Genomic DNA, 27987 nt, shown 5'->3' on the forward strand with positions numbered 1-27987 from the left:
TTATCCACTTCCACAACTTCAAATTTATTGACATAAAATTGTTTATGATATTTTCTCCACTGTTTAATTTCCATAGCATCTCTAATGAGATCCCTTTATTGATTCCTTTGCATCATCTTTATTTTGTCTGTATTAGTCTTGCCATAAATTGTCTATATTATTAGTTGTTTTAAAGACCCAGCTTTTGATTTTCTTGATTATTCTCTTACATCTTTCTCAACTTAGTTTTTACTTTTATTTTTTTTTCTTTTCTTATACTGCTTTATGGGTCATTTTGCTTTCCCACCCCCCAACTTCTCAAATAAGATCCTTCATGAATGAATTCTGAGCTTTGAATTTTTTCTAATGTAAGTATTTGCAATGATCACACATGGACTCTGCAGCCAGAGTGGCCGAGTTGGACTCCTGGTTCTGCTGCTTGCCTGCTGTGTGGCTTCAGGTTGTTCCTCTGTGCTTCAGTTTGCTCATTGACACCTGCCTCAAGTGTTCTTGTGAGAATTAAATGAGTAAAATTTGTAAAGCACATAAAACAATGCCTGGCATAGCATATGCTAAGTGCTAGTATTGTATATTACCTCTAAGTACTACTTTACCTGCTTCTGTAAGTTTGGATACATAGTGTTGTTAATGATTATTAAGCTCTATGTATTTTCTCTTCTATATTATAATTTATTCTTAAAAAGTATATTTTAAAATTTCTAGTTGTAAAAGTTTTTTCCTGAGCTTTTTGTTATTAACTACCGTGTTCATCAATATTTCCAGTGCTCCCCTCTTCCTGGACCTTTGGGAGGATTACAGTTTGCTGACCTGTGACATTAGGAACAGCTAAAAGACTTACTTTGGTCAATGGATTGTGAGTAGAAGCATTGAAGAAAGCAGCATGCAATTCTCCATGCTCTTTCCCCTTCTCCATGCTCACTTCCCCAGGGATTGGAGAAACACATATTGAGATGCAGATGTCATCAGATAAGAACAGTCTGGAACACTGAGCCCCATAATGTAGGCAGTTGCCCTGGAGGACTGTCTATTACCTTGAGCAAGAAGTAAATGTCACCGTGTCAAACTCCTCAAGTTTTGATGTTGTTACTACAGCATGAGCTATACTATTCTATCTGATATTATTTCTGTTCTAACTGAATTATGGTCAAAGCATACAATCTGTCTGAAAGCAATCTTTTAAAGCTGTTGAGATGAGCTTTATGGACTAATGTGGCAGATTTCCATAAACATTTCATGTAGGGCCTGCAAAGAGTGTTTATTCTCTAATTGTTGTGTGCAATGCTCCTTTAATGAACATTAGATCAAGCTTGTTAGCTGTCTTCTTATCCTCACTGAGTTTTTATGTCCTTAGTCTATCACTTCCTGAGAGATGTTAAAATCTCCATTATGACAGTGGATTTATCATTTACTTATCATCCTGTTATTTCATTCCATATTTTTGAGGTTATATTATTAATGCATACACATATAGAATTATTTTAGCTTCTTAATTATTGTCCATATCTTTATCTTACTGGGCTACATTCTAGATAATTTTTCAGTTCTGATTTCCACCTTACTAATTTTTTCCTCAGCCATGTCTAATCTGCTATTTAATCAATCTACTGAGTTTTAAGATTCAATACTTACTACTTTTTATTTATAGAAATTCTTTTTGGTTATTCTCCAAGTCTGATTAGTTTTTTATAGTCTCTTATTCCCTGATCACTTTTTTGAGCTTCTTCTTCATTTCTTTAAGCCTATTAAACTTAGCTATGTTATATTCTGTGACTAAAAATTTAAACAACTGGGGGCACCTGGGTGGCTCAGTCCATTAAGCATCTACCTTCGGCCCAGGTCAGGATCTTAGGTCAGACACCTTGCTCAGTGGGCAGTCTACTTCTTCTTCTCCCTCTGCCCATCCCCTCCTCTCTCTTTCTCTCTTAAATATATAAATAATCTTTAAAATATAGACATCTAAAGACTTTGTGGACCTTTTCTGCTGATTTCCACTCAGTGTGCTTTTTTCTAGGTGTATTTTGTGACTTAGACTATGAGCTATACATTTCCTTGAAATTTCACCCATGACAAATCTTTGAGTGCTGCGATGAGGATGAGTTCCCAAAGAGAGGATTTACTTATGATTCAGCCAGTTACCTAAGTAGTACCAACTTAAGTTCAATTTAAAATTTCTGCCCAATGTTTTTTTTTTGTTTGTTTTTGTTTTTCTTGTTTGGATCACACAGCATATGAATTTGCACTACAAACCTGTGGGTGCCAGTCTGGCTTAGATGGTTGAGCATGGACTACAAACCCAGGTTTGTGGTTGTGAATTTTTTTTTTAAGATTTTATTTGTTTATTCATGAGAGACAAGAGAGAGAGGCAGAAACATAGGCAGAAGGAGAAGCAGGCTCCCTGCAGGGAGCCTAATGTGGGACTTGATTCCAGGACCTCAGGATCACAACCTGAGCCAAAGGCAGACACTCAACCACTGAGCCACCCAGGTGCCCCAATGTGGTTATGAATTGTGAGGGGATATTTATTATTTTTCCTTCCAGAATTAACTCAGATCAATTTCCTTACTGTTTCCTTCTGTGTGAAGGTCTATTTCTCATTCTCCTTACACAGAGTTTTGGGGTATACCCTTTGAGGGCCCAACTCTATGCAGGATAATACCTTGGTTGTATCTCTTGTCCACATACCCTGTGAAGCTACCAGTATAAAAGCTCAAGGTTCCCAGGATTCTAAAGATACTCTTGGAGTAAAGACTGTCTTTGGTCCTTGCTCACCAATCTCTGCTCCTGCTTTCATTTTATTTTGAGTTCTTCAGATTTCTTTTTCTTCTTTCTTTCTTTCTTTCTTTCTTTCTTTCTTTCTTTCTTTCTTTCTTTCTTTTGTGCCAGCTTGGTGATACATTTAAGGTTAAATGTTGTTTAATTAAAATTGTTGTTGTTAAAACTGTTATTTTAGCTGAGAGGGTCATTCAGGGTATCTAATCCATTGTACTGTTAGAAATGAAACATCTTTTTCAAGGCTGGGGTTGAGATGAAGGTAATGCAACCTTGACACATACAATTCTTTGTCAATTGTTCTGGTTCCAACACCACTTGTCCTCAAATGCCCTCTATTTGTAGGGTGTATGCTGTTTGGGAGAAAGAAACATGGCAATAAAACCTTAATTATTGCAGATCAAATGTCAACGGATAGTCTAATGCAGTAAGATAACAAGTGATTAGAGGGGAAACTATTATTAATCACAAAGCAAGGATTGTGTCTACTTGCATTCAGGGCTTTGACAAGGAAGTAAACCAGCTGCAGGCATCAAATCAGCCTATCTGGCAGATTGCAATGTCACAACTGACAAGGGTATGCCGAATCAGTCCAAAGTTTAAGTCTCACTGAATGGGGGAGGAAATGGGGGGGGGAAGGTGATGTAGAGACATTCTCTAGAGTTCCAGTTCCCAACATGGTCAAAGTGGTTGAATTACTTTAGTCATCTCTAGGAAGCAACAGTGGAGATTTTGACATTTGCTTTTGGGATTTGCTTCTGATTCCTGTCAAGATCAAGCATAAGGTTCCTGTGGGGAGGAAAAGAGGACAGGAAACTGGGATACTGAGATTACTTTGATGGTGTAGAATACAGACTCAGTGGCAGTTATTCATTGCTCTGGGTCCAGCATCCTGTTCAGAACCTCTATCCCAACCCAGTGAGGAGCCAATAGCGGGCACGTTCATGACGGGGCAACTGAACTACTTGTTTTAGTGTTTTCTGTTGACCTATCCTTACCCATGTTTTGGGTTTCACTAGAGGGAAAGGCACAGAGAATGCAGGGAAGTGTCGGTAACTAGAATATTATTCTCCTATCTGGGCAGGTCCAAGTTATAGACTCACTAACCATCAGCTCTTAAACTCCTCACCACTTGACAGATGAGGAGATTGGTGATGAATAAAGTACAGAGATATATGAGGTAAGCTGGGAGCAGAGGGAGGTCAGGAAAGGAAATTCTTAGGAGTACTTGGCTTGTCTGGAGAGAGAAGGGTGGAGAGGACGGTTATGGGTAAGATGTGCCACTGAGGTGAGGCCCGTGAAGAGGAATTGAAACCCCTGGTGGTTCAGGCTCTTCATCATGCTCTTTCTGGGCTTGGCCACTATCATTCAGAGGTCAAGCTGGACTCCCTGGCTCTAGCAACCCTGAGTGACAACTATCTTTGAGAATGTGGGTTGAAGGAAGGTGGTGGCCAAGTGAAGAATGTAAAGGCTACTCTTCTACTCCTAATTACCCACAAGTGGTCACCACAACCTTTCCTGCTAGTAGCCAGTGCCAAGAGAGCATGTCCTGTTTGCCTCTCTGTTTTAGTCTGTTGGGGGCCTGTGGCATCAGACTATGGTCAGCTCTGGTTCCAGACACAGTCCACAGTAGGTTCTTCCTGGATCTTGCCTCAGGCTTTGCTTCAATAGCCAAGTGGATCAAAGAATGTAGCTTCTTAGCCTTCAAGGGATTCTCACTCTCATATATAGTGTTCCTCCATTTCTTCACAAAGCAGAGGAGAGAGGAGGCACAGGGTGATGCAGAGTGAGACCTGGATTTCATGGCTGTCGATCTGGCTTCTGGTCCCTGCCTTGTAACTCAGCAATTGTACACTTGGATGGGTCACCCGAACTTGCTGAATCCTCGCAGTCTAAAACCTACTTCTCTGTTCTCTAGTGCAGATGTCTACAAGGAAGGATGGACCACATGATCTACTGGGTACAGGAGGACAGTGTTAAAGCCTTTCTTTTTTTGTTTTTTATCCTTTAAAAATGAAGCTTTAAGACCTTTAATATACAGATTGACACCAGCACCCTCACTTGGTCCTTTTATAAGACTGCCACGTGTGAGGTATGTTGGATGAAGTATCCGAATGGAAAGATGGAGTGTCAGGGAAGTGAGTGAAGAGCTTCAAGAGTATCAAGAGCATCATTTGAAACATGAAAAATTATAGTTTGAAATACTTACATTTGCTAATGTTGATAAGGAATCCCACCATAACTGTATAGTGTGACTTGAGCTATGAGCTAATGATAGAACTTTAAGAATCATATTCATGTATAGGGATGGCAACTTTTTTGCCAATAGGTATTTATAATCAAAATATCTAGAGACCACTTTTTTGGCTATAAGACATGTGGATGATACAAAGCAACATGACACCACTATCGAAACTCTATTGGAAGTGGAGGTGGACACCAGAAACAACAGTTTCAACAATGGTGGCATTTTTAATGACAAAGGACAATGAGACACATACAACAAAGGGGCATCCATGCTATGCAGTGTTTGTCCTAGGCCAGAGGCCAAAGGCAAAGGAGAAGAGCTGTCAACAGCCACATCTTTCTGGAGTTGGGGCCCCAGGGGAGAGTTGTTTAATGCATTCCTGGACTGCTTACGGAATGTCCTTCCTGTTCTTCTGGAGAAAGAAGCAGGCGTGCCCAGGATGAGGCTTGTGGGGCTTCTGCTCACTGGTATGAAGGAAAAGGAGCTCTTTGCTTAATTGCCTTAGGAGACTCCCCTCTGTGGAATTGGGGCTTCTTTTGAGAACAGTCAGCTTTCCCCTACTGACCTTTGTAGCAGTGATGTGACTGCCTGTGGTCTCACCTGCTCCCAAGACACCTACTCCTATATGCCATGGGGCCCTCCGTTCACCTCCCCTACTAGGCTCTCCCACAAGACACTCTTCATTAGAGGAGCAGAATAAGAGGAATAGGGGTTAGGGGCCTCTTTATTTCCTTCTAGAGTGATTGTAGTTGTTGCAAAACTTAGAGCCACAGGCAATTGTAGATGGGAAAGGACCTTGAGCTTCTAGTTTATTCTGTTGGTCTCTATGGTTGGGGTTGGGGCTTGAAGAGTCATCATTGTCTGCTGGGGTTTGGATGGGAGCCCAGCAAATACCTGGGAGCCTGGGAGAGCTCGGAGCTGCCTCTGTTTGGAGGTGCAGGTGGGAGTCTATACCCTCCTTCATCCGGCCCCTAGGCTCTGCTTTACCCTGCCAGCAGACACTGTGTGTGGGCCAGTAGGCTGGCAGCCTAGGGCTCAAGGATGTTGGAGCAGGTGGGAAAGACAAGCGCCAAAAGCCCAGGGGATGGAGACATGAGCTGGGCTACTGGGAATGGAGCCCTGGAGCCAGATGAATTTGGATTGAATAACCATCTGTGCTCTACTCTTCCCGGGCAGGCCAATTCTGTGGACACTCACTTATGGCATTGCACACAACTCCTCCAGAGCTGTCCTGTTCTGAAGTCAGGATTTCTGAGATGTCATAAAACCTCCTAAGGCAAAAAGAACCCTTTGACGCTGGAAAAGACAGGAGCATGGTAAGATAGCTGAGCTAAGGCCACAAAAATTGAGTGGATACATGTGTCTCAGTGACCTACCTTGACCATGTGGCCTTGGAGACAGAATCCTCCAAAGCCTTGGAGCCACCATGGAGTCACTACAGAGTTCTGAGGGTGCTCTGTATAAGCCACGCTGGTCTCTCAAAGCCCTTTCCGGGAATCTCATGGTGAAGGTTCTAAAGGAGGGGATCCCATGGTGAGAGGGACTTTCCAAACTTTAGGTTAACAATTTGTTGTTGGTTGTGAAGTCAGTTTGATGGCTTCCCAAAAGAAAGACAGAAAGACAGAAGGCAGGCAGGCAGGCAGGCAGGCACGAAGGATGGAAGGAAGAAAAAGAGAAGGGAGTGAAGGAGGAAAGAATGGGGAAAATAATAGAAAATAATGCAGGGCATCTCTTGTTTCATAAAACATACATAGGCATGGGTATACTAGGTCATGATAAATACTTATTTGTTACTATGGGTTGCAGTTAAAAATTTGAAAAACACTGTCCTGGGAAGACCCTTTTGTTCGGGTTGCTTTCACTGCTTACAGCTTCTTCCATTTATTCATTCCATTTTCACCATCTGGAACATAAACAGAGTGAACATTCCTAGCATGGGTTAGAAAAGACAAATGAGTTAACCTTTCTGGACTTGATGTTTTTTAATCTCTAAAACAAGGGAACAGAAAGGATGCCTGGTGGCTTCTGTTTCTATGAATCCATGAATCTCTGTGTCTCTCAGAATGTTCTTTGGGGGCCCCCAGGGTGGCTCGGTCGGTTAGGTGTCTGCCTTCCGCTCAGGTCATGATCCCGGGGTCCTGGGATGGAGCCCCACATTGGGCTCCCTGCTCAGCAGGAAGTCTGCTTCTCCCCCTCCCTCTGCCACTCCTCCTGCTCTCTCTCTCAAATAAATAAATAAAATCTTAAAAAAAACAATGTTCTTAGGGAGTTTGCTGAGAGTCTTTCCTTCATTTCCATCATGCCCATAACTCTAAAATATTTAAGGAGGAAAAGAGCCCTAAAAAAATGGAAAGCAAATAGTTAGATGGGAGTGCTCCGGGGAGTTCAAAGGGCACATTTTTATCTGGAGTGTAGCCTCTGAACAGCTTATAAACCTCTGTCCGTGGGGACAGGGTCTCTGGGAACCTCACAGGGACAACATGGTCCACTCCAGCTCTGGCACCATGGCAAGAAGTTCAGAGAATGCCAGTCAGCCTCAAAAGGGGAGTGCAAAAGTGCAAAAAAGGAGAGCTTCAGGGGATGCCTGGGTGGCTCAGTGGTTGAGCACCTGCCTTCAGCCTAGGGTGTAACCCTGGAGTCCCAGGATCAAGTCCCACATCGGGCTCCCTGCATATAGCCTGCTTCTCCCTCTGCCTGTGTCTCTGCCTCTCTCTGTGTCTCTCATGAATAAATAAATAAATAAATAAATAAATAAATAAATAAATAAATAAAGGGGAGCTCATCAGCTGAGGATTGGCTACAGGCCTGCCTAGGCCACCGTAGACACCAGAAGCCTGGTAGAGAGGTCGAGAGGCCAGGCTCTGCCTTTCCCCAGATTTTGTGAAATGAAGTGCACAGGGGTGACCTCAGCCTGGCACTTCTGGAATCCTTCCTCCCAGCCAGATCATACCTGGAAGGGCTCTTTTGTTTCTCTACAGACCTTTGGGTCTATAGCACTACAACATGGCAACTTGCACAGAGCAAGTGCCTATGAGATATTCTCTGATGTATTGACAAAAACACGATGTAAACATCCTGGAAGGACCACCACCCCTCCTGGGGACAAGTGAGAGTATAAGAAATGTTAACTTCAGGGAAAAGGAAGAGAAAATTTGTGTTTTCTGTGGAGGTTCTAGAACATGTGTCAAGTCGCAGTCGAACTAGAGGAGTTCAAAGCTACTCTGTAGCACAGGAATGCTGACTGTCATCAAAGTCTTCAAGAGAACAGGGTCTGGAGAGAGCAACCACCCTTCCTATCCCTGGCTCAGGCGATGTAGGATCAGCAGCTGATTATTGATTACAACAAAACTGGGAGAAGTGAATCTCACGGATTCTTGCGTCTCTATTTTCACAAAATGACATTCCTAAGAATAAAGCTGAGGTGAAAGACCCATCTTTGTTCAATGTAAATACAAACTGGCTCATTTTCAGGTGGTCAACCTTGCCATAAAGACAACAAACACTTGGGACACCTGGTGGCTCAGTGGATTGGCGCCTGCCTTGGTCCAGGGTGTGATCCTGGAGTCCTGGGATCGAGTTCCACATCCAGCTCCCTGCAAGGAGCCTGCTTCTCTCTCTCTCTCTCTCTCTGTCTCTCATGAATAAATAAATAAAATCTTTAAAAAAAAAAAAAAGACAAGACTTGCTACAAAGCCCAGAGAACTGACAGTTATTTTGGCCAAGAGATGTCACCAGAGGTTTGACAGGAGAGAAAAAAGCGGACAGAGGATTGGTCTGGAGATACAGATGAGAGAGAGCAGTTCAGGTGTTGGGGGAAGATAAAAAGAACTTGGTTAGGGACAAGTGATAGAGCTGATGGGAGCACAACATGTTGGGGACTCAGATGACTTCTATGATCTACAATTCTGGGTTATCTAGATTGTGGTCTAACAGGTGAAAAACCTGTGGAAATAACTGGGTTTTTTTTTTTTTGAGAGACACCATGAAACAATGGAAAGTGTAGAGAGAAGACCTAGATTCAAGTTTTTGTCACTCCCAAACTGCAAGAACTTTAACAACTCTGTCCCTGATGGTGCAACAGGGAGAGTTATTTTCTACTCTCCCTGACTCAAAAGGTGGTGATGAATGGCAGATGAAGAGTTGTGAAAACGGACCAATAGTCAATGGTTATGGAATACTCACCAGTCATCTTCTACCACTTTTTGATGAGGTTTATTTTTTTTATTGATTGATTGATTGATTGATTGATGAGATTTATTTTTAAGATGCCAGGTTCACTCATCTGGCCAATAAAGCACCACAAAAATGACTTCTTACAGAGGCTCATGAAACTTCCTGAGAAGGTCCCAGGGTCCCATGGTATCGGTTATTAGAGATCTCCTCTTATATTTTTCCTCCCATGAGAATCACTGCTGGATTTCCCATGATGCTCTGGGCAAGGGGCTTCTTTCTTTTATTTTCATTACAAGCAGGGAGTCCATTCATCCTTCTGGCAGGATCTTCAAAGGGGCACTTCCTTCCATCTACTTCTCGGAATAGATGGTCCATCCCCAAATTCAACCATCCCCAAATTCTCTTCTATTTTTTTAAACCTTTCCAGGTTTAAAGTTTCCATGATCTTCTCTTCGTGAACTGTGTCAGTGCTTAACAAATTTTGCTGTTTGATGGTTCTTCGTTCTGTTCAGCCTCAGCCCATTTCTCTTAATCCACTTACTGAGTTTGAGAGGAGCTGGTTGCCATACAGTCCAGCATGACTGTTCCATAAATGGTTCAGAGGCATTATTAGCAGACTGGCTGGGCATTATTAGCAGACCGTCCTTCACTGAGTAGCTGTGTAATGTTGGGCAAATCACGAAATCTCTCCATGCCTCAATTTTCCACCTGTTCAGCGTCGCCCTGCGTGCCATGGTTCCCTCCCCTGCCTAGAAGAGCTCACCAACCGCTGGATGGCTTTGTGGGCATCTCCATTAGAGAATATCATGCTGTAACGACCATTTATTTGTACATTCTCCCCCTGGCCTGGGAGCTCTAAGGGGGGGACCACATTTTTTCATCTGTCCTCTAGCACCTACAGTGGTCCCTAGGGCATAGTCAAGGAAACAGAGTAATTTCTAGGCAAAATTTCCTATGGTTTATTTTCCCCGTCTACCTACAGTTCCAGGTCTCATGATAGACTCTTTAACTCCTCTCTTCACACCAGTGTCATATGGGGCGGGGGGCGGGGGGCCTGAGGACCAGGTCCCAGGGAAGCTGAGACTAACAATGCTCTTTGGATGAGGTTTGCAACAGGGCCGAGAACTTGATCAGCAGCGCGGTCGCAGCGAGAGGACTTGGGGCGTGGGGAGAGGGGGGGACGACAAGGCTCCGGGCTCCACTGGGGCCGTTTTTCCGTTTGCTTTTTTTATTCTTTTTTTTTTTTTTAATTTTTAAAAATTCTATTAATTTAGCGTGTGGCTTCGGGCTGGGCTCCCCGGAGCTCCGCAGAGGCACCGCGACGGCTAGCGGCACCCGGGATTTCCCACGAGCGCAGAGGGAACGGGGGGTGCCCGCGGCAGCCCCGCGCGGGTCGGCCCAGGGAGCGGCTGACGCACCTGGAAGAGGCGTCCGCACCTGCGGGGCAGAACCCGGGCGGCGGGGGCCGGGCGGAGCGTGGATCCGCACACGCAGACCCACGGCCAACGCCCCCGCACCGAGGCCAGAAGCCCGCCGGGTCCCGGGCGCCGCAGGCGAGGAGGACGACCCCGGGCGCGGCCTCCCACCTGCGCATCCCGAGGCGGGGAGGCGGGTCCCTAAGCTGCCCGCAAGCTCGCCGGGCCAGCGGGCCCTCTGGGCGGGGCCACGGAGGGGCGGGGCCACGAGGGGGCGGGGCCGTGGAGGGGGCGGGGCCTAGGAGGGGCGGGGCCAGGTGCTGGGCTGTCTCTGCTTGTCAAAAGGCAGCGGCCGAGCGGGAGGCGCCCGGAGCGCGGAGCAGCGTGCCCACCGCGGACCAGGTGCGGACCCCGCGCGGCGGGGAAGGCGGGGGTGGGCGGGGGTCCGAGGATCGGGCCTGGGCCCGGGGGCGGGGCGTCGGGGTCCCGGCCGGGAGGGTCCGGGTGCACGCACGCCAGAGTCTAAATCGCAGCAGCAAGCTCGGCTCCCGGGGATCTGGGCTGTCGTGCCATGCGGCAGAGGCGCGGACGGCGGGGACAGGGAGGTCGGAGAAGGGGCTCCAGCGCGTGCCTCCGCGCCCAGGCAGTCCACGCACACTTGCTCGGCTAGCACAGTGCTCAGCACTTGGGCAACAAGAAGCATTTGTTTCCTTCCTCTGTTGGGGAGCCTGCGCATGGAGTGGAGGAATGAGAAAGGGAGAGCGGCCGTCGGGGGTGCCGAGGTCTCAGGTCTCGGGGAGGCGTGTGCGTAGCCTTGTCACCTTCTGGGAGCTGTGTAGGGCCACCTGCGGTGGTGGAATTGGATCTTTCAAGTAGAGTTTTTCCTTTCCTTTCTTTTCTTCTCCAAACCACCAATGATTTTAGACCTGATTGGCCCTAATACCCTGGATTTAGTTTGTTTGTTTTTTTTTCAGGAGAGCCTAGCCATAGCTGTTGAGAGGAACTCAGGCGCAAGCACCTAATCGAGGAGGGGGCTCAGGGAGTAGTTTCTGTCTGGGGAGTGAGGGGTCCCACATCTGTGGGTGGTGGGGGGAGAATTCAGGAGAAGTAACTAGGAGGGAACAACGCGTGATCTGGAGGGAGCAGTGGACACTGCCCCACCCCCCCCCCATGGACCACTGAGGCTGAGACCCAGACTGCCTGGGCTGGGAGAGCACTGGGTCTCCCAGCAGAGGCCCTTCCCGCATCTCCTCCTCCTCCTCCTCCTCCTCCTCCTCCTCCTCCTCCTCTTCCTCCTCCTCCCTGCGGTGAGTGAGTCAGCCTCCTGTCTGGGCTCAGTTGCAGCCAGAGGGGCCAGAGCCCAGGCAAGCAACTGGGCAGGCATTTTCTGAGCATTGCAGAAGCTCTCCTGGGCAGAGTCAGCTCCAGTCCAGCTCCCTGCTGGAAGGCTGTCTTCCTCGTGGCCGGTGGTGGCCACTCCTGCGAAGGGGACACCCAACACAGCAATGATTATGGGATGGCTGTGGTAGGATTCCAGAAAGGGTTGACTGTGAAGAGATTGTGGATTTGCAGTAAATCCACCCCTCTTCTCCTTCTCCTAGGATCGGGAGGTGCACCCCAGCGCTGTAGACTTCCAGCCTTTCGTTCCATTTCTGCCTAGTGATCTTGTTAGCGGCTCATCTCTGTTAACAAGGTGGGTGTGCACAAGAAGTCAGGAAGATTCTGGGATTAGGGAAGGCATGGTGTTGTCAACGACAGTTTTGAGCCAAGCTAAGAAGTGGGGGTGGTTTGTTGAGGTGGAAATGAGTAGTCTGGGCACTGGCACATCCACCCTGTGAACTGCGAGTGTTGTGTATTGGGGGACCTTCCTTGTCCCTTCCCTGTCCAAGTGCTGGAGGAAATTGAGAATCCTTCTGGAATGGTATGCAGCTAGACCAGGAGGTAACGAGCCTGTAAATTTCTCTCTGGCTTTTGTTTTGGGTGATTCAGATCCTTGAGGAGAAATAGGAGCCCCAGAGTCCATTACCTGCCACTCAGCAGCCTCTCTGGATCCCTATGAGTTGAGCCCACAACCAGGCTGTGGTGTGGGGCTGACTCAAACTGAAAACGGCTGGAGATTCATAGTCTGTACTCTAACTGGGACCCAGGGCTTCAGTTTGGTTGGTCCCTCATTAGCCACAACTTGGACCCTTTCCGGGGTAAAAAGAAAGAAAAGAGAGAAAAGGAAAAAGGTAAGAAAAGAAGGAGAGTGAGATAAGGAAGGAGGAAAAGAGAGTTAGGAAGCTCTCCTGACCTTTCAAAGCTCCTCAGTCAAGGCCATCACACTTTATTTGTAGAAACACTGTGGAAGGTCTGGTACAGTTTGGGGTGCCCTGGTTATTTGTATTTATGGGTTTTCAGTCTTCTCCCTTATCCCACATCAGAACTCATTTAGCCCCTTTTGGGGGCTAAGTCCCAGAGGAAGCACGAGGAGGACCTCCTGGACCCCACCCTCCACTCTCACAGCAAGGAGCCAGTGTCCAAAGCCAGTGTCTCCCACATTTGGCATGGGGCTTGGGGGCCAGACCAAGCAGTTATCCAAGCAGGAGAGGGAGCTCCAGCTGTTCAGTTGTGCACCCCACATGCTCAGGAAGCAGCAGCCATCCCAGCCGAAATCTGCTTCTGGAACCTCTGCTAGAAACCTGCTACTGTCTTTGTCCAGCAGTTGGGTTCTGGTGGCCAGAGGGCCAGAGTCAGGAGCATCTGGAAGTCTGAGCTTGGATGACATTCCAGTTCGTTTCTGGGCAGGAGGCACTCTGGCTACTCCAGTTTTCCGTTCGTCACTGCCTTGAGTCTGTTCTGGATGCAGGTAGAAGGAAGTAAGGAAATGACAAGGTTTGATGAAGAGTCTCTTGTGCACCCAGCTTGGTGCTAGGCCCTCTGTGGGATGACAGGAAGCAGAACCCACCAAATTGGGCCTCTTCCCTGAGACAGTGTGAGCCCCAGGAGGGGCAGCTTCCCTCATCTGTCTCTCTACTACCATCTGGTTCTGAGAGGATCCAGGACAGGAGCTAGCCTGCCTGTCGCTCTGGACCGCAGGGCCTTGCTTCCAGTCATGCTTTTCTCTAATTCCCTCTCCGCCCTGTCCTGTGTCACTGCCCTCTCAGATGGGCTCGAGACAGTGACCATATAATCTACTAACCAAACTGGGGACTTCATGTGTGACGGGGTGCTGTCAATCGCTGATGTCAGGACAGTGGACATATGCTGCAGCTGTCCAGGCCTCACTGGGACATTTCCAAACCTAGCGAGGTCATGCTGGTGAGGGGAAGATGGCAGGGAGTGGGTTTAATGAGAAAGAGAAGGTGGGAGAGGTCCTTCATGATGAGGGGATGCTGGCCGTAGCTTAATTCTGAGGGCAGCCCCAACACCCCACCTTGCTCCCTGGATTCCAGGCTTTTCCCTGAGGGCAGCACTGCTCCCAGCCATCCTCTCCCGCAACCCAACCTAGCACTCACTTGTGTGACTTCCCTTCACCCTTGACTTATGACTGGCTCCACCTTTGGTTTTCCTGCCCCACCCCTACCTCAGACAGGGACAGGCAGGCCTGCCAACTCCCCTTCAGCTGCCCCCGAGGGAATTGGGATTTATAATGGAGCCAAGACTTTGCCTCACGCTTCCTCTTCCCTCTTCCCCCATATCTGCAGCCTCTTCATTTTGTCTGTCCAGTTTCCCAGGTCTCTGGGGGCCACACCGTGCCACAGGGAAGTCCAGCTCTCAAGCGTGTAAACAACAAAAAGGAGAGGCAGTCAAACCTTGCTCGTGTGGGTAAAGGGCACAGGTCACCTGTAGTCAGGTTCTGGGGAACTGGTGAGCAGAGTGGAGGTCAGAGCCAGAGGAAAACTGCTTAGCAGGAGATGGAGTCAGTTCCCCATGGACACTGGAGTTTGACTGTCTCTTCTGGTCTGACCATTGGGGAAATGGTCCAGGGTGGGGACAAACTATTCTTGCTCAACTCAAGCTCTAGGCGTTGGTGGCAGCGACTAGCAGGCATCCTGCTGCAGTAACATGTAAAGAAATTGCTCTCCCTTCAGTGTCCTTGGTCCTCGTGGTGTAGATACTAAGGGTGGGCTCTCTGGAGAGCCCCCAGAGGTCCAACATGAGAGTGATTGGGGAGCTGGTATGGGGGCAGAGCACCACTGATATGGAGTAGGCACCGTCTACCCTTGGCAGGAAGGAAGTTGTTCTCAGCATCAACCAACGAAGAAGACAAATGAAGACTTCTTGGGAAGTCCCACTCTTTGAGGTCACTTGTAGGGAGAGGGAAGGGAAGAGATCTCCTGGGCTGGAGGGGTGAGGGGTGGCTGGTTCGTAAAGGCAAAATCGAGAAGCTGAAGCAGCAGACGCTAGGGGAATCTCAGTGTGTGTCATGCTTTTGCGAACCTGCCCTGCAGGTCCCGTGCCAGGGAATAGGCCAAGCAGTGTTTCCAGAACCAGATGCCGCACAAAGTCCCCATTCTGCACAGGGGAGAGTCCTGGTCCTGAGCAGGGTGTGGGCAGCAGTACCAGCGGGCAAGTGGAGTTTGGGCAGGACCCAGAAGCTGGTTCCTGGGAAGCTGCTGCCTCTCACTGGCCTACTGACCACAGGTTGGAGCTTTGAGGCATTGTGCAAGGTGTGACATTCCAGGCACTGTGGGGCACCTATGAGGCCCAAGGCTTTGCTGGTGACATGTCCAGTGTGTGCCATCTGCTGGCATTGGACTTGTAGCTCTAGGAATAGCTACTCACTGACGGCTCAGCTCTGTTGTACCAGGTGCTGTGCTAGGCCTTCCAGACCTGCCACAGCCTTGTGAGGTAGGAATCTCTGCTACGCTCCTTTTACAATGGGAAACTGAGGCTCCGTGAAGTTGAGCAATGTGCCATAGCTGATGAGCGGAACAGTCAGGACTCACATCTGGGTCCCTCTTAACCTCTTCTACATTCATGGGAAGCCACAGGGCATTTAGTGCCATGCCTTGTACATAATAGGCCTGCAATAAATGTCTGTGAGTGGCAGGGTTAGATTCACTAACTGGTTTGAACAGGTTGACCTGGGAGCAAGCTCGCTTTGCCCAAAGGTTACTCTGGGGACAGTGACCTCTAAGAAGGAGGCTCCCTCTGCCAGCACCCTCAGGCCTCGGGGCCTCTCCAGCAGTCTTGGGTACCTAACTCGGGTAAAAATTGCAGACAAGAACTCAGAGAGAGAGCTCTGTGCGGAGAGATTGCATGGGATCAAAAAAGACTCGAATGGTCTGGAAGGCAAATAACAAGCACTCTCTTAATTTCCAACAAACTGCTTGTTGACAACCTACTATGTGCTAAGGGCACCAAGGGAAAGTCATTGTCCCATTGGCCAACCGGGAGCTAATCTCATCCTATTTACCCTTCCCCCTCCTAGCTCCCCCTCAAGAAACCCTCCTGAACCCAGTCCACCTGGAAGGAGAAACAGACTCTAGCCACATCTGACGACCTCCGCCAGGCATTTGCAATTTCTTATTTCCTTTAACCTTGATAGCTTCTGCTTGGAAGAAGCTGCTGTTACTCTCTCCAGCATGTATATGGAAATCTGAGGTTGAAGGAGATGCAGCAGCCTGCCATGCTGCAAAGTTAACCCATGACCACTGCTCTACACTGCTTGCTGGTGCCGGGCCTGGCCCTGCCAAACCACTCGCAGAGCCAGAGCCTGGAGACAGAGGAAAAAGGAAGAGAAAGTGCTCAGGCCGCCCTTCAGCGGGGGCCTCAGGGTTCCTTGGTGTACGATCGAAATGCTCAGCAGTGCTGGTAGAAGCTGTGCTCTCAGAAGAGGAGGAATACAGGGTTTGAGTTAGACATACTTGGGTTCAGATCCTGGCTTTGTGACTTTCTGGTTTGTGACCTTGGGCAGGTTTCTTAATCTCTCTGAATCTCAGTTTCCTTATCTATAAACTGGGGTAAGAATAACTCCCTTATGGAGCTGTATGAGGATTAGAGATGACATAAGCCTCTGGCACAAAGTAAGTCCTCGAAAAGCATGGGCAGACAGTCCTTTAGCAGATATGCATTGAGGGCCTACTGTGTGACAGGCACTATTCAAGATGCTGGGAATTTAACAGTGAAAAGTAAAGATTCAAACAAACAAGGGGTAGTGGAAAGGGAGGTGGAGGTGGTTGGGGTGAGTGGGTGACGGGCACTTGATGGGATGAGCACTGGGTGATATGCTCTATGTTGGCAAATTGAACTCCAATTTTAAAAAAAGAATTTAAAAAGAAAAGAAAAGAAAAGAAAAGACTCTTGCAACTGTTCGCAAATTTACAAGACCAGAAACTCATCGTTGAGAGAGGTCCCTTTAGAATCCAAGAGTGACTGCCTTGGCACCTGGCTGAACTCAGATTTGGTACATTTCTCTTGCGGCCATTTGTTAGCTAACGAGCTTGGGAAAGTTATTTAGCTTCTCTGGGACTCGGAGTCTTCAATTCCTTTTTTTTTTTTTTTTAAACTGTGAACTATACCCACAATATGTTTATGTATAGATTAAAAAATAATATAATATCTATGTCTTATATGTATCTTGTACACATCACCCAAATTCGGAATGGAACATCTGTAGTGCCTTAACAGCTCTTGTTCTTCCCCCCATTTGCATCCCCTTTGTCCCTCTCCACCCCTTTAATATTTTGAATCTTAATGAGTTATTTTCTTCCTTTTCTTTTTCTTTTTTTTTTTCTTCTTCCTTTTCTTTTAAAGTTGTCATCTATGTCAGCTTTACAAAGCAGTGTATTGTTTATCTTCACATGTCTTGGGGCTCACCCACATGCATGTTCTCTGTGATGTATGGCTTTCACTCCGGGTCACGTTTCTGAGATGCTTCTGTGTTGACACACCCAGAGGCAGTTCACTAGCTTTCACTCAGTGTGGTGTCCATTGCAAGGATGTGCCACAATTTGTACATCCTCCGTCTCGGTGATAGACGTTTGGGTTGTTTCCAGTTTGGAGTTATTATGGCACCACTGCCTGGACTACGCTGTGCTTGTGTCCTGGTGCATGCGTAGGTGTTTCTCCGGGGCACACACCTGTGGGTAGAGCTGCTGGGGCACATGGAATTCTGTTTGGCATTGCTCTGCAGTGCCAAACCCTTCTCCACAGTTGTACCGAAAAGCACTCCCTTCAGCAGTGGATAAATTTCCCCTTCTTCCCCCATCCTCTTCAACACCTGATATAGACTTCATTTCTAAAATGAAAAAGTTGCATAATTGAATCTTCCTTGACCAGCTTCTGTGTCCACCTATCTGGTGTGTTGTACACAGGTGGCCCTGTATTGGCCACGGCCTGACTCTGCGAGCTCTGTGCAAGCGTCCCTGGGTGCGGTTGAAGTCTTCCTTGTTGGGCTTCCAACAACAGTGAGGGAGGGATCCCATGTCTCCAGGCCCATCCAAACACTTGGCATTCTGTTCAGTTCGACCCAGAGCCTGGTGGCAGTGCTGAGCGCATACTAGGTGACTGATTAATAACCACTGAATTGCATTTTGTCAGGGGTGTTGGGATGGTTTATCTTCTCTGGGCATTGATTTTGAGAAAAGGACATGGAAATATCAGAACTTTGTGCTTATTAGCTAATCAGAGCTCAGGGTGCTGGGGACAGTGAGGGATTTACATCTGTCCAGGGCTTTTTGAACATCTGAAAGCTTCAGGTGAGGTTCAGAGTCTGGCCTCAATCTTTGACCCTCTGACTTGTCCAATCTGAGGAGCAGGGGATGCAGAGAACAGAGGAGGTGCCCTGGGGAAAGGAGCAGAATGTCCACGGAGAATCCTTTCCCCTTCCAAGGTTGAACACTCTGCCTGGAGGTACTGGGGTGAATAGACGTTCGATAGAGCCAGTGTCCTGGCAGCCACATAAACAGCCAGCTGCCCACTCACCCAGCCACCCACAAAAGAATGTGGCTGGCTGGGCAGTTGCATGGGCCACCCCAGGCCGCAATCCTGTAATTACCCATCTAGTCTGTGCCTGTCAGCTCCAGGGCAGGCGAGTGCCTCTGCCCTGGGCCTCATCTTGGTCACTAGGCCCGCGCCAGGTTTGGTGGTAGGGCCCCACCTCGTCTCCAATCACTTCCCACCCCAACTCTGCCCCCATTGTCTCTCTCTGCACCAACCTTTGACCTTTGTGAGGCTAACATATCATATAAAAAGCTGACAATCATAATAACCCAAGGGTTATTATAACTCACACATTCCAGGCACTGTGTTAAATTTTTTCATGCATTTTCTCACATGTGCCCCTTAATAGTCCTATGGGGTAGGAAATACTGTTATCTCCATTTTATAGAAGAGGAAACTGACATTCAAAGAAGTGAAGAGGGGGGCGCCTGGGTGGTGCAGTCAGTTAAGTGTCCAACCCTTGGTTTTGGCTCAGGTCGTGATCTCAGGGTCATGAGATGGAGCCCCACACTCAACGTAGAGTCTGCTTAAGTTTCTCTTTCCCTCTCCCTCTACCCTTTCCCCTGCTCTCTCTTTCTCAAATAAATAAGTCTTTTTAAAAAAGAAGAAGAAACAGGTATGAGGCAGGACCTTGACAAGGAGGAGGAGGAGAAGGAGGAGGAGGAGGAGAAGTAGTTAAATTTCTTGCCCAAAGTCATCGAGCTTCTCAGAACCAGAACTTAAATTCAGATCTTCTGAAGTCTAGAACAGCTGCCCCCGCTTCACCTGCCCACCACCTGTCCTGCACAGTCACCTGGTTGTTAGGCTCCATCTTTTCTCTTCCCTTTCTGTCTGAGGAGGGCCGGAAGAGAGGCAGTAGATGGTGCCAGTAGAGGGTGAATGGGACAGTTCCAGGCTGGCCAGGATGATGCTGGAAAACACCTTCGGGGCAGAGTTCTTTGTTCCAAACAACTCTGAATTTCCGGACTTCTGCCAGGGGTGGGAAGGTACCTCTGCCCAGCCTATTTGGCAAGCACCCCGACATCTTGGGTGCCATGATGTTAAGAAGTGGGGGATGACAGCCTCAGGTAAAATTCCATTATAATGAACTCCATCTGAGATCTGAATGGCTTTGTTGAGATGAAATTATGTTAACCAGTGTGCAGTAGAAGAATTCAAGTGTGGAGCCTGAGAAACTGGAGGGGAAGTGGGGCTGATTTGCCATTAAGTGTTTCTTAGTAAAGCTCTGGAAAGTTTTGGAACTTAGAAGGAGAAAGAAGAGTCAGAGGCACCCCTGGTGCCATCTTGAATGCCAAGCTCCTGGATAGCTGGGGCAGGGCCGGGAGGGGAGAGCTTTATGCTCAGCTGTACCTGACAGGGCTGTGGCCTTCTGTTCAGCTGTCCATGCCTCCTCTGTGTTGTCTGGGAACAGGGCTGGGTTCCATCTCTGAAGTGTCCCTACTCCACACAATACTTAACTCATCACAGATATGCTCAAGAGTTGTTTGCTAGATGGAACTATGTCTGTGGGTAGCCTGGGAGCCCTGAGCTATATAAAAGAGACTTGAAAGGCAAATGCTTTGCATGACTAAAACACTCTAAAAAGCTGGGCTGCAGCTCAGAGGACTTGGCCCCGGCTATTGAAGCAATCCTGCAGAACAGCTAAGGTGTTTTTCGTTTTTTCGAGCAGGTGCCACTGCCAGGCACCATGCTGAGCACTTGATAGGCATTATCTCATTTGAGGCTCACAGACAAGGAGGTAGGTATTGTTCTTTTTCTCATTTTGCAGGCTTAGAGAGCTCTGATGGCTGGTTCTGAGATGCAGCTGGTGGGAAGTGGCCAGGAGGCAGGGTTTGTGCTCATGTAGGCTGCCTTCATGGCCTCTTCTCTTACCCCTATCTCCCTGAGCACAGAGCTCTGCTGTCATCTGGGGCCAGTTCCAGGAGAGTGGTGGGCAGATGATGAGTGAGGCTGGAGGCCTACAGGCCCTGGTGGGGTGGCGCAGAGGGCACAGCCCAGTCTGGAAGAGTCGCTCCATCTCAGGGCAGTAGGGTTGCCAGTGGAACTACAGCCTAGTGTGGCCAGATTATTCCCATTTTTTTTTAACAGGCAGCTGGACATCCAGAGTTTTTCCCAAAGTGAAATCTATCTATTTTTCAAAAAAATTGGCAACTATTTTAAAAATTCATGATGGCCTGTGGTGATGGTGGGGAGTGGCACACAGAACACATTCATGGCCAGGTTTAGCCTGTGGGCCTCCAGTGCGTCCTCTGAACATGCATGTGACTGTTAGACAGCATGGAACCAGGACAGCCCTTGTTGATACAGAGCTCCTTAGTCGGGGCATGCTCGCTCTCCAGGGGCCCCCTTCCCAGCACATGATAAAACTTCATAGGGTCGAGTGTCTCTTTCTGGAGAGTTAGAATGAAATCTGTCCAGTGATATTCCATGAACAAATCCCCACCACCACTCCCTGACTCTGTATTCCCCGTCAGATATTTTCCCATAGGTATTAGAAGGAAGGTTCTGCATAGAGAAATCAAAAAGAAACAAATAGTCAAGCAAAGGTCTCTAGGAAAAAAGGAAGAAAGGAAGGAAAGAAGGAAGGGAGGAAAGAAGGAAGAAAAGAAAAGAAAGAAAGAAAGAAAGAAAGAAAGAAAGAAAGAGAAAGAAAAAGAGAGAGAAAGAAAGAAAAGAAAAAGAAAGAGAAGAAAGAAAGAAAGAAAAAGAAAGAGAAGAAAGAAAGAAAGAAAGAAAGAAAGAAAGAAAGAAAGAAAGAAAAAAAGAAAGAAAGAAAGAAAGAAAGAGAAAGAGGAATTTGGGGATTGGGCTCGGCAGGCACTGAATGATGCAGAAGTTGCACTTCGGGCTCTCCCAGGCTGTGAGGACCTCCTCACAGAGAGAGTCATACCCCCAGTGTTCGAGCTCACAGCCTTCTACTTTCATACCTGAATTCCAAGCTCCTTTTAAAATTATTATTATTTTTATTTTTTTAATTATTTTTAATTTTTAAAAGATTTTATTTATTTATTCATGAGACACAGAGAGAGAGGCAGAGACACAGGCAGAGGGAGAAGCAGGCTCCATGGAGGGAGCCCGATGTGGGACTCGATCCCCGGACCCGGGATCATGCCCTGGGCCCAAGGCAGGCGCTAAACCGCTGAGCCACCCAGGGATCCCCTCATCCTCCTTTTAGAACCTGGGGGGAATAATTGTAAATTAGTAACTGACGTTCTTATGGAGTCTCACATTATAAAACACTTTAAATCATTGATCTCCGCCGATACAGCAGTGCTGTATAGTGAGATAGGCATTATATGATGGATAGCAGCGTTTTCTCTTTCTTCTTCCTTCCATTCCATGAGAGGAGAAGCCATGGGGGATTGAAACCCAGGGTGCGGGCCGTACCAGGTTCCCACAGGCCTGCCCTTCCCTGCCGCCCCCACTCCTCACCTGGGGTTAACCCACCTAAGGTCTCTCCCCCCCAAAAAAAATCCCCCTCCAGGGTGGGAGTGTGGAGTGAGTGCGGAGAAGGCCCTAAACCAGTGGGTGGCCCGTGGCCAGCTTCCTCCCCAGGCCCCCACTGCCTGCCACCTTGAGCTATTGTTCCCAAAGCTGGGCAGAAAATAGCTCACTCCAGGGAATTATTTTTGTCTCTGTTAAACTTCAATCCTGAGCTACTGAAGAGCCTGGCTGCAGAGTTGTTTTTCAGGTCAGGGGGAGCTCAAGTGAGGTATCGGGGAGTGTGGGGGAAGCAGTAGGAGGAGCTCCCCCGACCCCCTGGGCCACCCAAGCCAGGGGCAGAGATGGGCCACAGGCCCCTGGCCTCCTCCCCTAGAAGGCTGCCAGCAGCTGCCTAACCAGCAGCAGCTCCAGCTGATGGAGGGGAGCCTGCCCCGCCAGCTGGAGGGGGGCTCCTTCACAGCCCCTTTAACTGAGTACAGGCTCTGAGCTGCTCCCTCAGGAGCCTTTTCCAGGGATGTTTGCTGTTGCAGGGAAAGAGCAAAGAAGGTTGAGTGAAAGGAGGGGCAATTCTGTTACCTGGTGCGGAGGCGCAGGTGGGCAGCAGGCTCTGGCCTCTGGGCAGCTGGGGCCTGCAGACAGGTGACTGCTGAGGAGGGAAGGGGGTGCTTCTTCCGGAGACCCGGTGTAGCTCCTCCCTTGCCCTGCAGCACCCCTGAAAGGTGCTCTGTGTAGCCAATCTGTTCCATCTTTGCCCCTGGGTGTCAAAGAAAAACAAGGAAAAGGCAGATGGCCAGTGGATAGGGCCGGGAGGGGATTACAGTTTGGAGAGAGTTCATGGGTTAGGACAAAGGCAGTTATTTCCTACCACTCTGTGGCTCTGGGGAAGAATCTTCCAGAGAGATTTAGACGTTTTGGCCTGAAACCCTGAAACAAGGTCATCTTCAGTGACAGCTCTGAGGGGAAGGCCAGGCTTGTGTTGTTGCCAGCAGCGAGTGTGGACATTTCGAGGCAGGGTATGGGCTGGCGTGTGCCCACACATGTCGGGGACTTTCCACAGGTGTCCATGGACAAGTTGTTTGTGAGCATTGTGTGTTTGTGGCTGATGCCCTTTCCTTACAGCGATTCCTGGCAACAAGGAAGTGACCTTGTTGACCGGGAGAGAGCAATGAGCCAAGCGGATCAGTGGAGGCAGGTTTGGGGATCGGGTGGCTGTGTAGAGCTCAGCTCTCCCCATGCCCAGCAACCATATCTGGCCACTCTGGACAGATCGGTGCACTCAGTATGGATTGAACTGGTGACATGCAGCTGGGCGCTTCACCTACTTCCGTCTCCCCTTGCCGAACCTTCTGTTCTTTCTTTGGTTTTCTCTCAGAGAACATATATTTTCCTATTGAGCGGGGCTGAGTGTTCCAGAGCGCTCTCCTTTATCTCTGCCTTTCAGCTCAGTTTTGATGGTCCTATTCCTGGGCTAGCGCATTTGCCCCAAAGGAGGATGGGGGGTGGGTGGCTCTGCGTGTGCACCAGCTGGGACTCAAGTGTCTAAAGAAGAGGCCCACTGTTTGCTGACCGTGGGGCCTTTTCCCAATAAACTCGTGGGAGTGGGAGAGAGCCCTATTTTAATTTTCTGCACAGCACTCGAGCTCGATTCAGGGTGGAGTAGGACTCTGTTTGGAGTCTGAAAGTCTTCAGCTTAAATATCATTACAATAATTTACAATTCCTGGTATTCAGGACTCTGGGTTTACCAGAAGAAGTATTCCGTAGAAGGAAGAATGGAATACACTTCCTATGACAATGAGCGTGGCCAGTTGGTTCATCTCTTCCTGGAGGCCTCTCTGGCTCTCCGGCCGTGCAGAACTCCTGCCTCCAGTACGCTCTTTCCCTTTTGCCTCTCGGCTTCTGCATGAGTACTGCCTGCCTGGGACCCTCGCTACCCTTCACACCACTGCCATGTTGAACTATGATCCTTCTCGTCTCCACTCGCAGGCCTCCCCCTGAAGAGCCTTTTCTGCCTCTCCAGCACAAGGCCGGGGGCTCTCCTGCACGCTCTCGGCATGTGCGCTTGCCTGTGTCACAGCATGGACTTGTCCTTCCTGTTTGTCCTCCTTGGTGGACTATAAGCTCCAAGAGCACAGGGTCTCTCCGTTGTGTCTCTGACGTCCAGGACAGGGCTTGCCATGGTGTCGGTACTCAAAGCCAGCCAGGGGTCATCATCAAAAAAGATAAGGCATCCGAAGCCAGAACCAATGCCCAGCATAGTGTGAGGCCAAGAGGAAATGTTAGAGTTCCTTGGCCATCCAGGGGGGGTCCCCCAAGAAGACATCTACACAGAAGGATGCCTGGAATCCCAACAAAGCTGAAGCTCTGGAAAAGATCTTTAGGGGCAAATCATTCTAATGGGAAACTGAGGAGCCCCTGGTGTCACCTTGGGGTGCTCCCAAGGCGCTCTGTGCTCTAGAGGGAATGGGAACCTTTCTATTTGGCCCAGGCCCTGAGAAGCTTCCTGAATATATGGGGAATGTCCACCCTCTCACTAATAAGACAGAGGGGCTCCTCTGGGTAGATCAGCACCTTTGGGACTGGAGCCACCCTACCTGTCTCGGAGGACCCGGGATCCTTCACTGTTTCTGGCCCAGGCCTAACAGTCTATCCCAGCATAAGGGAAAGGCTTTGCAAGGCCCCTGAGAGCTGGGAGCAAACAGGAGTCCGGGCCCAGTGAGCCAGAGCTAGCCCAGTGTCTGGGTTAGGGGCCGCTTTGGTCAGGGCAGCTGCAGCCCTCACTGCCACCTCTGGGCCCCAGCCCCTGGCTTGCCACTTTAGTCTTTCCCTGCACACTGTGCATTCACATGGCAAAGCAGGTGAGGAAGTGCCAACTGCCCTGATGACACACAGGTGGCATCACAGGGCCACTGAGCTTCAGGACCCACTAGGAGAGAACAACCAGGTGACAGATGCTTGACCAGCCCTAAGGGACAGAAGAGGTAGGAGAAGGATGGCACTGTGGGACAGAGAGAGAGGAAGGGAAGGGTGATGGGCCGAAGGGCTTGATAATTGGTGGCATCTGAGGAGCCGCGGGTCCTTGCAGAGGAAAAACGCAGATGTGTAGCTCGGCTTCTCGGCTTGCAGGGGAGAGGTGGGAATGATCCATTTTTCCCCACTCTGAACGGCCAGATTTTCGGAAGCCACAGCCAAAGGGTGGGATGGTCCACTTTTGCCCAGTTCAGGGGAAATGTGGCATTCTGGACAAAGTTCGTTGGGAGTGGTGGGTTTGGGACCAAGAGCAGGCTTTCTGCCCTCCGTGCACCTCTCTGGAGCCTGTAAGTCTCCTTGTTTTCCAGGCTCTAGACTCTCCAGTGACTGTCCCCACAGCAGTTCCAGCTCCAATAATGAGCACAAGCTTACATCAAACTGCAGTATGCCAGGCGCCAGGCACCGTGCTGAGTGCTGCGCAGAGAAGCTGGTCCCTGCAACAGCCCCGTCACCCAGGTGCTCTGGTGGCCTCATTTGTCAAGGAGGATGCAGGAATGGGCTTTGGGGAAGCTGGATGGTAGTCAGATTGCCAAGGGTGTCAGGCTGGCCAGGTTGGTTGGGGACATAAGCAAGGGATCTGATGCTAAGAATCCTGAGTATCTCTGAGCTGGGGGGGCCTGGGGCCTGGGTACTGACCTTTCGCACAGTGCAGGAAGACTCTGCGTGATGCAAAGACTGCATTGGTCCCAGAGGGAAATGAGGAAAAGAAGCCTGGCCAGGGGCCCACCCCAGGGTGGACTGGCATAGGGTGGGCCCCAAAGGCATCTGTCTGGTCAGGGGTGGACTCAGGCCTACTTGGACTTGGGCTGGGGGCCCAGCAGTAAGAGATAATTAGTCGGGGTAGAGGTCTGCAGAGACTGGACTTGGGACTGTCTCTGGAGGGAGAAGCTTTCTCCTATTGTCCTGAGGCCATTATTGCTGTTGCTTTAAATCCCATTTAGCCATCAGCTACATTAGCCATAGTAGGAGTTCAGGTCTCCCCAGAAGAGGGCTAGAGCCACTTGCCCTATATTCTTGGTATTCTCCATGGGGGCGGCTCCAATTTCTATCCCTTGGTCTTCAAGTCAGTGGACCAAGAGTCTCCTTGTCCCATCAACTTTGGCCTGGAGCAGACGATACCCCAGGGAAGTACTCCCACCCTAGCATCCCAGGAGAGCCTCCCAGAGTAGGGAGACAGCAGCCCAGGCACATCCCACTTCCCTCTAACATATTCCCATACTGCCTTGAGTCCTGGTCCATTTTTTCGGGCTGTGGAGGCCAGAGCCAAGAGCTGGAGCTGGTTGGGCAAGAGCAGGTGGGTAAGCTTCACCCACTTTGTCCCTCTGTGTTGCTTGTCAGGATGGCATCAGTGTTGGGTAGCTCCACTGCAAGCAATGTCAGGGCCTCCTCTGTGGCTTCCCACAGCTCCCTTCCTTCAAAGGATGACATCCAACCTTCCTCCCATGGCCCATTTCTGTCCCACACCACCCTGACCCCCTGGAAGCTGCCCAGGCTGATGATGAAAGGTCTCAGAACTTGCCCAGGGTGGAGGTGGAGAAACACTTGGCCTCACTTGTGGCCTTGGGATGAGTCACTCCCTCTCTAATGGCCTCAGTTTCTATGCTCTGAAACCAGAGAGATTGGGCTGCAGCATATGAAGGGGCCGGTTCCTTATGCTTCACCAGACACTGTCACTGCCCACACTTTCCAGCAGTGACAGGGCCTGGCCTGCTTGCTACCTGGAGAGCCGTAATCAACCCAGAAATCTTGTTGACAAAGCTAAGGGCAGAGTTTCCACTGGAAAAAAGCAGCTTGCAGGAATAATTGTTGTTGATAAGAAGTGGAAATATATCTCAGTAAGCTATGTTTCTCCAGCCCCACTGTCTGGGGCCCTGTGGGTTCCTCCCTCTGGGTTCTGCTCAACTCCTGGAAGCTGCCAGTGCTCCCAAGGGTAACAGGACAGTCAGCTAAGAAAGAGTCTCGGTGAATGGCCTTGGGAGTGGAGCCGGTAGGATGGTTTCGGGAGTGGCCCACTAACCCTTGATCCTATATGGGATGGCAGTCCATGACCTTTATCGGGTTCTCGAAGGTGATGTATATTCCTCAAAGGTTTAATTAAGAAGCACTTTCAGGAGCACCTGGGTGGCTCAGTCGGTTGAGTGTCTGACTCTTGGTTTCAGCTCAGGTCATGATCCCTGGGTCATGGGATCGAGCCCTGTGTCAGGCTCCGTCAGCAGGGAATCTGCTTGACTCTCTCTCCCTCTACCTCTGCCACTACCCCCTCCTCAAATAAATAAGTAAATCTTTAAAAATATAAATAAGAAGTACCTTCAGGGTAAATTCTTTCCTACAACTGCTGAGTCATCAGTCACTTAATTTCCCATTGTTCGGTCAGTCGTTCAGTGGTTTAGGATGCTTTGCCTGTGTTCTTAAGTGCTGCGGTGCTGGGGGCCAGCCTCCCCTGGACACCGCTGAGCTAAAGCCGGAGGAGGCAGGCGGGCTTGGGGGAGCTTATGCAGCTACTCACACTCTCCTACAGAGCCCTTGCCTTGCCCTGGAGGCTGTTCTCTCCAGGCGAAGGCCACGGAGGCAGACGCTGCATTCGCCCCCTTAATTACTGCCCTTGTGGGAGTCATGGTCATACCTGGGAAGTTCAGGAGGTCTGAGCCAACGTTAAGTGTAGCCCCCGGTATCTTCTCTGCTTCTCTCCCGCAACCTCACTTACATTATAAACGTCATAAAGTTTTCTACTTTTTATAACAGTTTCCCAGCGGGTGAGGAATGGGCCCTGGTCTAATCTGCACGGTGGCACCATGTGGTGGTCCCGCCAACCCTTCCTGCAGAAACTCTGTGAGAATGGCCTAGTAACTTCAACTTACGGCCACCTTAGATGGCTGTAAAGGGCTGGTCTCAGCGATGGAAAGCTACAGGGGCTATTTCATCTGTGCATAGTGAAGAACTTTCTAAGCATACAGCCATCCAAAGAACGTGGATTGCCATG

The 27987-nt window shown here is 49.2% G+C and overlaps 1 protein-coding gene and 1 long non-coding RNA gene across 3 annotated transcripts in view; one reads left to right on the forward strand and one right to left on the reverse strand.

The window, feature by feature from the left end:
* The first annotated feature begins 10905 nt into the window (after positions 1-10905).
* Positions 10906-27987, forward strand: part of VDR (vitamin D receptor) — a 56728-nt gene continuing 39646 nt past the window's right edge. The window contains exons 1-2 of one of the 2 annotated variants that reach the window (XM_077870312.1): positions 10958-11007; positions 12207-12298. The gene's annotated coding sequence lies outside the window, so the exon portion shown is untranslated. Of the gene's footprint in view, positions 11008-12206; positions 12299-27987 lie in introns of both variants that reach the window. The other variant, XM_077870311.1, reaches the window with a different exon arrangement.
* LOC144297585 (uncharacterized) lies at positions 21515-23079 on the reverse strand. The gene is made up of 3 exons (XR_013364551.1): positions 22844-23079; positions 22555-22732; positions 21515-21712 (listed from the first exon to the last, which is right to left on the reverse strand). It is a non-coding gene; the product is annotated as an uncharacterized LOC144297585 (long non-coding RNA).

Source organism: Canis aureus, chromosome 25, assembly GCF_053574225.1.
Source record: "Canis aureus isolate CA01 chromosome 25, VMU_Caureus_v.1.0, whole genome shotgun sequence".
Lineage (NCBI taxonomy): Eukaryota > Metazoa > Chordata > Mammalia > Carnivora > Canidae > Canis > Canis aureus.